Genomic DNA, 12,835 nt, shown 5'->3' with positions numbered 1-12,835 from the left:
TCAAGTGCAAGTAAAATTGGCCACGACTCACTGATTAGTTAAAAAGCTTCCTAGGGCTTAGTATATATTACAGATTTGTAATAAATTTTGCTAACTTTGCAAAATTCCTACACAAGTTTATTTTTAAATGAACGTTTAGTTTTTAATGCCACATATAGTATAGTTTTTAGTAGTTGATCTGTTTAAGGCCCTCAATTAAGCTTATTTGAGTGTAAATCCTTGTACCTTAAATTTTATAGAATTTGTATATTACTTTTTATATTTGTTTGCTTTGATTCAGTATTCTCTTGAAATTATTGGCCTCCATTGTCAAAAACAATGTACACAGTTCTAAGCATTTCCAACATATTCCATGGAACTTGAAAGGCACGTTCTGGGCATTTTAATAAGTTTGGAAACAATTAATCAACAATCAACGTGATTCAGGTGAAAGTCTTGAAGTAATCAATACAAAATGTGTGTTCCTGACATAAAAGTGTATTCCTGGAGTAACGACGTAATGTTTTCAAGGGGTCATCCATCCAAGTACTAACCACTTACCACGCGCCACGCTTAACTTCGGTGATCGGACGAAAACTGGGAATTCAGTAAGGTTCTTAGAACATTAAAAGGCTAGAATTAGCATTGCCGTCAAACTATGGGCAGTTTATTTGCTTCCAACATCTCTGATGCCAAATGCTTATGTAGAAATGGCAAAAAAAATACAGAATACAAATATATTTTGACAGGCGCAAAATAATACTATTCCTCTTTAATAAAATATAAAGCATTTTTTTCCATAAAATATGATAAGATGCTTTATAAATAAGTCAACATTCAAAGTTAAATGAATAGGTAACGCCCCTATTTTAGAGAAAAAGGTAACAACATCGCCGCTCGATCGCATTGTTCATTCCATCGACACAAGTTATCTTTACCAGTGACGTTGTCAGAAAATATTTACATGATAAATATTTATTAATAATAGATTATGATTTAAATTATAAACAATATTACCGTTTATAAACTCCTTATGGGTTTTTTAAAGTAGTTTATTAGAGTAAAGGTACTTATCTAATAAAAAGCATTTTTATGGAAATTAAATATTTTATAATTATTACAGATTTCTTAATAAGTTTTTATTATTCTACGTTTATGACGACGGTTGTCCCTTGATATGATGTTATGACAATATCAGTATTTACTTGGGAAAAGATCCGCCTAAATCGCGTCTTTCCCGTGGTACGACACAAACGGCACAAGTTTTTACTATAGTAACAGTTCACAAAACACTAAAATGACTCAGCCTTTCTCCTTCTTCAGTCGAAAACTAAAGAAAAAACACAGAACTTCACAAATACCGAATGTAAACACAAAGCCGTTTGTCAAGATGACATCAACTTTTGGATTATTTGGAGGTTTTAGGAATAAGGATGTTAATAAGTTTTTTCCGCCCTGAAGTTGTTATTTTTGCACTTAAAATAACATATATCTATTTATACTTTTTATTTTTAATCCAAAATCTAACATCAATAAGTAAAATTAACAATATTATAAGTGTTGATATATAGTTGAAAATTTCCTCTTTTGAAAATGCGTGTAAATTAGACAACAGAGAATCGATGAATATGTTTGTAAACAAAACAGCCCCCTTGCCCCTGTGCTCATGTTGAACTCAAAACAAAGCTATTGCTTACTAATTCTACCCTTTTAATATTCTAAGGTAGGGTCTGACCGTTGCATGTAAACAACTTTATTTTGCTGCATAACTTTCAGGTTTTTTCCAAAATTTAATTTTTCTTAATTTACGTTGTAAACAGGTTATAATATTGATGATCAATAAAAAAATATTTGGATTATAGTATTTTTTTTGATGGAAAGAAATAAATACAAGTTTCCAGTTAGGTACACATTTTATCCTGAGGTTTACGAAACGTTTACGAAATAAAATTACGTTTGACAAAGCTGTAAGAAACCACTATAAAAATAAGGTGGCACACAGAAGGAAGCCGCAGCCCCCCAAACAACCCACCTAGACTCCCTCCACATCCAGAGCTGGGTTCAGGAACTCTCCTCCTGGGCCCAAAACCGAGCCCGTATCGCCACCGCCAAAGGCCTAAATTCCCCCAATCGTCATCCGCGAGAAGCAGAGATACGAGAAGGTATCTGCTGCCCTCAAAGCTAAAGGAGTAAGCCAAGGCCACGTCGTCAACACGCGTGACGGAAGCCCAGCGAAATAAATCCAGGAGGATCCAGTGCCACAGGTGCCAACTCCATGGGCACTCCCAGGCTAGGTTCACGGGGACATACAAATGCGTGAAGTGTCGCCAACTTTTTTAATTGTGTCTTTCTATAGTATCATTGGAAAGCATTTTCAAAGACCTTTAAGATGAGGTATCATTCGAGCACTCCTTCTATTTAAGATTCTAGGGGTGCATCTAATCCTGTTCTAGGGGTTGCAGATAAGGGTAAGATAATATGCTCGTTTTTGTCCCTTCATTATAGGTATAAAAACTGTTTTATAGCATTTTTATTTCCCAATACATATATGGTTATTTGCAGTTTTTAAATTGTCACCCTGTATATCTATTGATTGTAGTGGCTAAAATTATGATTCCTTTTTAAGCGTCATTTCCTCACATTTACTTATTCTATAAAATCATAACGTCTGTTAGAAAAATTAATTCTAAGAAATGTGATTTATGATGGAATATAAAACAAAATTCTGACATTGCCATAGCATAGCACAACTCTTTTCTTACGTAGTTATATTGCGGTAATAATTTATAATTATCTTAGACCAAACTTTTCAATTTCAATGTGTCACTTCAAAAACAATTATGATTTTTTTTGGACTTGGAGGAACAATTGCACAATTTTTTTGCATATTATTATCAAATATATTTAATTAATTCATTTAAATTTTCTCTCAACCAAATTTTGGTTAATTTTTATATTACTTTTAATACAAATTACAAAGACTTTTTCACACTACCTACTAAAAGACACTACTTGCAGTACCTTTCATCCAGTATTGATGTATCACCAAATACTAATAAAGCACAAAAATCCGATCATGTTACCACAAATTATTTAAACATTGTATCTGGCTCTTTAACATCCACAGAAAAAGTAGTTAACCTATTAATAATTGATGAAATATATATTTCCAAAAGATTGGATTATCGAGGGAAGAGTCTAATTGGTGTAGCTGCAAATGATACTTCATTAGCTCAAACTGTATTAGCTTTCATGATGTTCTTCTTTTGGAAATTTTTCAGAAATTGTAAAACTTTTGCCAGTTAATAAAATTAAAGGAATAGAGATGGTGCCGATTACTAAAAATGTAATTTCTTTAGTACAGAAAAATGGTTTTGAGGTTTTAGATGTGATTACTGATAACCATAAAATTAACCAATCACTTTTTTCTAATATTACTAATAACAGTTACTTTTTCTCAAATCCAAAATATCCAGACAAAAACATTTTTACTAGCTTTGATTTCGTACACATATTTAAGAATATATTTAATAATTGGAGAAATCTAAAGAATTTAAATAAAACATTTGTATTCCCTGATTTTGATGATTTTACTTAAATTAAATTTGCTAAATTTTCAGATATCAGACAGTATATCAGATGTATATGAAAAGGAAAAAAAACTGGTAAAAAAAAAGCGTTTAAACTTTCATATAAAACTGTCTTTCCCAATGTTTTAGAATCCAAAAAGTTTACCTTGCAGATAATACGTGCCATAGTTCAACTATTTCAGCTTTAATACAGTTAGGTTTTAAAGACACTGCAGACTTTTTAGAAATTATTAGGCACTAGTGGGACATAGTAAATAACACTAGTGTGTCAAAAGCCACCATTAAAATAAATATTGTAAGCCGATTACAGGAACAAATGATGAGTCAGTTCTGTTTTTAAAGAAAATGATTTCCTGGCTAGATTCATGGGAAAAAATTGAAAATAACAATGGCCATCTTACAATTGATACCCATTCTGCCATCCGTCATAGTATCACAGTATCAATTGTTTCTTGAAACAATTGATAATTCTTTTGACAATTTTTCTATTTTTTATATATTGCCAGAAAAATTTTCAACCGAGAAATTGGAAAAACGTTTTGGTAAATACAGACTGTTAGGTGGATGCAATTACAACATTAGTTTTGATGACATTGTTAATGCTGAAAAAAAGATTTGGCTTAAACACATATTTAGGAAAGTTTCTGAAAGTCAGTTTTCCCTTTTAGATATTAAAAACAAAGTTGACAGTTCTATTAAAGATTCTGATTTTGACCCAAATGAGCTGCCAAAATACTGATTGTGACAAATGTTTACCCCTACTTGTTGATAATAAGTATTTAATTGAGTATGAGATTGATAAATCAGCTGAGATGTATATTGCAGGGTATCCTGCACATAAGATTTTTCAAAAAGTTATATGCAATATTTGTATCTCACTGATGGTTGAAAGTAAGGGTAATTTAACTGATAATGACTATTTTAACTATCTGCAGAGTGGAGGTTTGAGTATTCCAACAGAAATCAATAAAGGAATTTTATTTCATATGTGTGCTATTTTTAAAAAAATCATTAATAATGTTTCTAATGAAATTGATTTTCTTCGGATGGATATTCAAAAATCTATATTAATTGATTTGACTTTAAAAAGCATTGAACATAATGAAATCTTTAAAGATTTTTTTATCCAATGTGTTTGCGGTAGGGAATATAGAACCCTTTTGATAATGGCATGCTCTATATTTTCTAATATCTTACTAAACGATTATGTTAAAAAGAAAAATAACGAATTTGCTGCAGAAAAAAACGCAGAAAAGACAAAAAATAAAAACAAAAAAAGAAAATTAGATACTTTTAAAAAATAGATCATTACATAACATCATTTCATACCTGTAAATAGTTTCTATTACTATTACTATTCACCGAGCTATTCACCAAGTATGTAGACACTGTTTTGTATTACCCCTCGATAATAAAGGTTTAGACCCATATTTGATAATACCATTGACTAAAAATGTCGCAAAAAATATTGGAAAGAAGAAGAAAATTTTCTTTTATACATAATAATTATATATTTTTTAATTTTATTGCTATATTTTAAATTCTTCAAACTACATTTTTTTATTATTCGAGCTTTAAATTTAAAAATAAAAATAAAAACGTTGAACAGGTTCAAAATTAAAATTTAAAATTATATTTAAAGCTCCATTTGAAGCCATTATTTTTGAAGGCACCAGCCTTCAGGGTTTCTGGGTGGATACGTGAGGGTAGGACCGTCCATTTTTCTTCTTCTTTTTAATTTTTTTGATGTTGAAAATTCAAGTGAAAACTATTCTTTGAATTTTATAGAGGTATCAAAGGTATCAAACCTATAAAAAAATATGTAATATAGTGTTGCCTTTATCGATAATTATTCGTTTTGGTCTCCTGTCAAAAAACTGGTTGCCATCCACCTGCTATTTCCATTCTTTGACTAGTCAAAAGCTGGCTTTTTGACAGGTGACCAAAACGGATTATAGATGGAGGCAACCATATCTACCTATATTTACTTTAAGAAAACTGATAATATGCTTTGATCTGCCCTGTATACTGGCTATTTTGTGTTCAAAGTCACCCAATCTCATACTTATTTCTGTAAGTGTTTTTGACGACATTTTTGATGATGCTTTGCATGTCAATTTACAATTTAACACTTTGTATCCACCATTTATTTACCATATGTAGAATTATTATTCAAAAAAAGCCAGAAAAAATATTTGATCAATAATAAGTAAACATCCAGAGGTAAATTTTTTTTTTGTTGTATAAATTGGGATATAATCTTGATATTATGAAAATAAAGTTAAAAAATCATATCAAATCTATTTTCCAATGAATAGCATAATGCCTTCAACAAAACGGGCATTTCTGTTAGTAAAAAAACTTAAAATCATTGCCGAGTCCCGTTAAATACGGCTATTAAATCGATTCGGAAGCATAAGCGGTTCGCGGTGTTGCCTTGCGATGTTCGCGGCTAGAGTAAAGATGGCTGTGCAACTGCATTGGATCAAGAGGTTCATAAAAGATTGCCTAGAGTAGCCCCCACTCGTTGGAATTATAATAGCAGGCTCCTAGAGACTGTTTTTGAATATCGGCTACCGCTTATTGACTTCTTTCAAAAAATGATGGATAACAGACAGGATTGGGATAATGAAACGGTGGTTTGTTCTACCGGATATTTGAACATGTTACTAAAATAAACTGATTTTAAGCTTCTGCTACTCATTTTTTCTAAAATATATCCATTCTGTGATAATTTATTTAACGATTTACAGAGTAAAATGAGTGATATAAATTTTTGTGTGAGAAAAATTCAGGAATTCAAGTCAATAGTTTTGTCTACAAGGGAACAATTTAATGAATTTTGGCATAGATTTAAAACTTTAGAAATTTTGTCTAGAGAACCAGAAAGAAAAAGAACACGAACTGAAGATACTATAGACAATCAGAAAATAGATAAAAAAAGCTGAAGCTCGTAAACTGTTCTACTAAATCATTGACAATATTTCGGCTCACATGGACGATAGATTGAACTTTAAAAGTCTAAAATTTCTAGAGCTTGTCAACTTCAAATACAATAATTTTAGAAGAATTTTTTGATTCGTTAAGACAAAATTATCCTAACTTTTTTGACTTTTCCGCGTTGCGTTCTGAACTGTTTATTATATACAATGCTTTAGAAGGCCTAAATAAAAATAGTGTTAGTGACTTATTAAAATCAATAAAAAAGTGTGGACTACATCTTGCTTGCCCCGAAACACTCAACTTTTGTGAACTTACACTTACTATACCTGTGACAAGTAGATCAGCAGAACGTAGTTTTTCTACACTCAAGAGGATTAAGACTTTTATCAGAAATTCTACGGGACAAGAAAGACTTTCTGCTTTGGCAATGATATCAATTAAACAAGAACTACTTCAGGAACTTTTCGAAGAACCAAAATTTTTATGACAACGTTATTGACGAATTTGCAAAACAAAGCCAAAAGTTAGAGTTGCATTTTAAGTAAGGTTAGGAGAATATTTATAAATTCAGATATAAATTCCTCAACAAATTTTAACATTTAAGGTAATTTTCTTTTGTTGCTACCTGTATAAGGTAATAAATGCGAAACAACAATATTAATTTCCGTATTTTTATCAGAGATAGGTGAAACAAATTTTGCCACTGTTAATTTTTTTACACTATTTAATTAGAAATAATAAAGTCTGCAGTACGCATTTCATCAATAGCAAAAAGGTAGATCACGCGCTTAGTCCGAGCTATGTGCCTAAACTATTTTCTGACCAATACAGAAGCCCAAAACCGTCTCAGTGTTGCACTAAAAATCCCACGGCAAGGTAGAACTAATTACTACTTAAGTAAATGTAAAAATTGTCCTGAATTTTTGTTGTCTCTACAGATTTGTGCGGAGTACAAAAGAGAAAACGCAGCAGCTGCTGAAGGAAAGGTACTGTTCAAAGGCAAAAAGTATTTCAACAGTTGAAGATTCTTACAACCAGGATGTGGATATGCAAGTTGAATATGACGAACAAGTCACGATTTCACCGAATTTCCTGTTGAGCAGCCGCGGGAAATTAATGATCGCGTGTTTTCTTATTCTTATTATAAGAAAGGCTTTACAAGCCTTTCAAGCAAAAAGCTGACAAGTTTATTAGAATAATGGAAATAAGTAAATGCTGCAGTAAACAAATATTTAAATCATATAATATGTACATAACAGTCAAGACACTTTGCACATATAAGTACTGTAATTTCCATTTACACTAAGTTAAAGTTTATTATTAAAAAACTAACGTGCTGAAATATCAAAGTTGAACATTTTCTTTATCGTACAATGCTGGCAAATAGAAAGAAAAATTGAAACCCGTGAATTTCAGTATGGCTTGTGCAAGGAAAGCTTCATCTCGATGAATCTTCTCCTTGCAGCTATCAAAAATCGACTAGACAAAAAATGTACATAACATTTTTGCGTGTAATATACACTGGAATGTCGGAGTTCTATTTTTCCATTTACTAAATGCAGGTATTGTATAGTCGGCTTGCCTATCTCATCAACCATGGGTTTTTTTGCATGTGTGTGGACATTTGACCTCTAACAACCTGACTGCTCGCCCTTCCTCAATAACTACACTGTCAACCAAAGCTGCTAGCCAAGGTTGCAGAGGGTGAACAAAAAGTCCCACACTGTGCAATTTACTTTTATAGAACTTTGCGTATTCTGCTATAGCTCTCTTTTCTTTTCCTATTCGCCACAGGTTTAAATAGTGCTTGGATGCAAAAATTTATACACTAGGTCCTTTGCCTTTACTCTTGTCATACATTTTAAGTCGTGAGCTTTGGTACTAGCACTAACGTGGAGTTTTCTAGCATCGGTCCACTTCTTGCAGTTGCGCTGCATTCTTGTCATTCGACAAAGGTCGACAATGTCGTCCTCTTGCAAGCATACATGCTGCATAAAAAAACCTGCTTCTTCCTTTCTATGAAATAAAAATGCAGCACCGTAAACTGTTTTATCGGTTATGAACTTCAAAAACTGGGTGGCACATGTTGCAACGTTCTTATCCAAGCGACGCTGCTCCTCCTTTTCCGTTTTTCTTTCACTGCTCTCCTGTCTTTCCTTTTGTCAGCATTCAAAGCCTTGGAAATAACGACATTTCTGGCTGAACCTGAAGTCCAGTCCTCGAAAATCGGCAACAGAAAAATCATGGGCACTTTCGCCACTTCTGTAATCAAATGCAGGGGTGTACGATAAGCTAACGAGATGTACTTTGCAGTGGATTGTTTTGGCCATTTCAGCTGCAGAAGGTTTCCTCCATTCCTGCTTAACACTTAAACACCGCGACAGCTTTGAATGTAGTAGACAAGTGCATACTGTTTATATTTATTTAATATTTGCAGCTCCTTGTATCTTTGGTTATGCAAGTGCAAGAGCCGCTTACTTTTCGATCAATGTCAAGCTGCAAAAATAGGAAATAGCAATGAAATAACAATTTTACTAACGTACAAATACATTTTGCGAATATCCCTTACATCAAGTACAACAGGGTACGCTTTTAAAGTAACTGAAGTTTGACGTATACAACTGGCTTCAATATTCAATTTTCTGTCCTGTCTTGTCTCACAAACATCCCTCAAGTGAGAATATTTGGCTTCAACTAATCTTATGCCCTTCTTCTTTATCGCCTTGCCGCGAAATTTCACGTCCACAATTGGCAAGAATCCGGATTTAATATTATAGTCTATTGTGCCAAAAATGTATCGCACCACTAACGCAATTTTGGAACGCGATTAGTGGGATAATACATACATATATTGATTTGAATTCTTGCCATCACTCTTGCCATACCTCAATTTACAGCAAAAAAAACATTGCAAGTGAAACTATAGTCAAAATTATACCCATTTGTAATGACGTCATTTTTGTTTATCTTTGTTTAGCATATTCCAAACAACGGCGACAACAAACTTTTGAAAAAAATTGGTGTCTGATGATTATTCATCTTTTATATACTAGGTTATGTGAAATATCCGTCACTGTCAATCAAAAATATTGGTTTGTTAACTTGTTCTTGAAAGTTATTTCGAAAAGTGTTAGATAATGCCTAAAAAAAGATATAATAGGTATAATGAACAATCGCAGCTGATGATTTTAAATATATTGGCTTTTTTTCGACTGGAAGAGGAACAAGTCCGAAACGGAATTGCACTTCAAATTGAGAATGTGATACAGCGAGCCGCAGATGCAACAAAATTGAGCAAAACAACGATCGCAAATATAAAGAAGAATGGGATAAAATCAGATCAGGATTACGCAGCCCGTATATCTTCCAAGCAAAAGACAGGAAAAACCAAAATTACAACATATTTGAAACATAGAATTCGGGACACAATTTATTCTATGTACGCCAGAAAAGAATATGTAATATTGGCAACAATAAGAGAAAAGTTCAGGGAAGAAATTGAATATTTTGAGTTTTCCATTGACTCCTTAAGAAGATGGATCAATAGTATAGGCTTCAAGTGGAAAAAATCAAATAACAGAAAATATTTGAATATTTGTTGGACTTGCCAAATATTGTTCATAAAAGAATAAATTTTTTAAAGGAGTATATCAAAAATAGAAATGTAAGTCCGGAAGGTTTTACTCCAGTTTTCATTGATGAGACGTGGATTTTTAGCAAGGGATCATTTCGTAGTAGCTGGCAAGATGACACCAAGCACACGGATTCAAGGAAAAACAGTAAAGGTAAAAATTATCTGGTTATCTTTTTAGATTTTTTTTTTGAATAAAAACTATTGCCTTTGTAAGGGCCCTCTAACTTCAAAATTTTATCTGTTTCATAGTTTCATATAATTTCTCTCTAAGACAATATGAGGGAATTTAACTCCATACACTACTCGTATGTGCATGGAACATTACTTATTAATTATATTAAATTTATGTTCTGTAAGAATGATTTCTAAAAGAAGAGAATTGAATTATCTTTTATTTTTAAGGTCATCGTTATATCGTGGTCCACGCCGGAACCAAAGATGGCTTCATCAAGGGTGCAAATTTAATATTCAAGAGTGGATTAAAGACGGGAGATTATCATGACAATATGAACAGGAAAAACTTCGAAAACTGGTTTAAAACTCAGCTCATATAGATATAATCATAGACAATGCAAGTTACCATTCTGGTTTATTAGAAGAAATTCCGAGAAAATCTTGGACAAAGCAGAGACTGACCGAATGGTTAAAGAAAAGAATATTGGCTTTCCAGAAAAAGCCATGAAAGATAAAATATGGAGTATTGCACGCAGAAACTGCCCTAGTGAAAAAAAGTACTTCCTTGATGAATATGTTAAACCTTTAGGACACAAAATTTTGCGACTCTCTCCATATCATTGCCAGTTTAATGCAATTGAAATGGTATGGTCCGAATGTAAACGAAAATATGATCAATATATTTCCAATTTTAAGGGGTCACCTTCAGAAGTTCTGACTACATGGAAAAGGGTAATAAATGAAATTTCTATAGATCATTGGCAAAAATATGTTTTTCATACAGAAAAGGTAATTGAAAAGGCTTGGGAGGTAATACAAGTGTGTGATGCCTATGACATTCTGCCACTTGTGATTACGACTGACGAAGACGACGATGACGAAGACAATATCTCTGATTTCAGTTCTGACTCTGACAATACTGACGAGAATGATTAAGCTTTTTTTGTTCTAGCAAATTTTATTTTATGATCGTCGTTTAAGTATTCAATCATATCGTTGCAATTTCATTAACTTGGTAATGCAATATGGCGTGTTTATTTGAGTTTGTATGTTTTATTTTTTGGAATTGTATTTTCATTTTAATGTGTTAACATATTCCTTCAAGCAGCATTTTTTTTCATGAACAAGTAAATTAAATTATCAGTATTTAAATTTTTCCCAGTGAGTTAAAATAATTCTATACCATTATTCACAATTTTTGTAAGCTCGGTTTTGTTACGTCTACTGCTCGTGCCGAATTCTACTTTTTAAATATGTTGTAGATTTGGTTTTTGCGGTCTTTTGCTTGGAAAATATATGAGCAGCATAATCCTGATCTAATTTTATCCTATTCTTCTTCATATTTGCGATCGTTGTTGTGCTCAGTGTTGTACAACAACGTTGTACAACAACACAACAAGTTGTTAAGTTTGTTAATAATACAATAAATACTACAAGATTTTTTAAAATTCTTTAGGAATGAAAGTATATACACGAATATAAAAATATAATAATATGCTGCTAAAATAAATCATTTGTTAATTTCTGAACATATAAAAATACATAGCAGACTATTAATTTCTGAAGGCGATGGTAAAGTTTCTAACCTAATATTGATTGGCAAAAATATCTACGCCATACTTTTTTTCTCACCTGGATGACGTAACTACAAATGGGTATAATTTCGACTTTAGCACCTATTAATTTGTTTCACTGATAAATTGTTTGTTTACTAACTTCATTTCCGCGTCATCCTTCACCTAGTCAAGACGTCGTTGTTCTTGTCCTTTCCCATCCTACGAATTCCTTTCCATGACCCTTTCCTACCCCTTGCCGTTAGTACAACGTGCATTTCAGAATTAATCTTTGTGAAAGTTTCTATCCCACTTCCGCCTTATCCTTCATGCCATCAACACGTGGTTGTTCGTCCTTCCTATCCTTTAAATCCCTTTCCCAGACCCTTCCCAACCCCCCAACCCCTTGCCGGTGGTAACGGATCCTATTCACGCCGGTAACCAGGCCGGATGCATCATGGGGGAGGCGACATCGTGCATTGAAAAGTTTCGATTGTGATTGATAATTTAATATAGTGAAAAAGTCGATTCGGGAAACAGGATACATACCCGACGGTTTTCCCGAATCTCCAAATCGTGCTGGCAATTGCCTCGCAGCAGCGCCATCAAGTGAACAGAACAACAACAACAACTTTTTTCAGGCGCTCCTATACGATTATAACAATAACACATGGTTCGACACAGGAGTTGGTTTACTGTTCGGTTAGTGGCGGCGCCACACGACGACTTGCTCATAGTCTAAAGCTCTAGCGTGAGGCAATCTTATCAACTTATACATCTGGGATGACCCCAACATGGATGCCAAGACGTCAGCCTGTCAAGATTGACTTATTTCGTGACTTTGACATTTAAAAAGTAACAAACCAGAGGCGACAGCTAGCCGGTCAAAAAAAAAATACAAAAAATTTTAGTTTCTCCTTTCTTCAAGAATTAAAAAAAAAATGGCCTTGCTACCTTTAGAA

The sequence above is a fragment of the Anthonomus grandis genome, chromosome 1 (assembly GCF_022605725.1).
Source record: "Anthonomus grandis grandis chromosome 1, icAntGran1.3, whole genome shotgun sequence".
Lineage (NCBI taxonomy): Eukaryota > Metazoa > Arthropoda > Insecta > Coleoptera > Curculionidae > Anthonomus > Anthonomus grandis.
Note: the sequence above shows the minus strand (reverse complement) of the source record.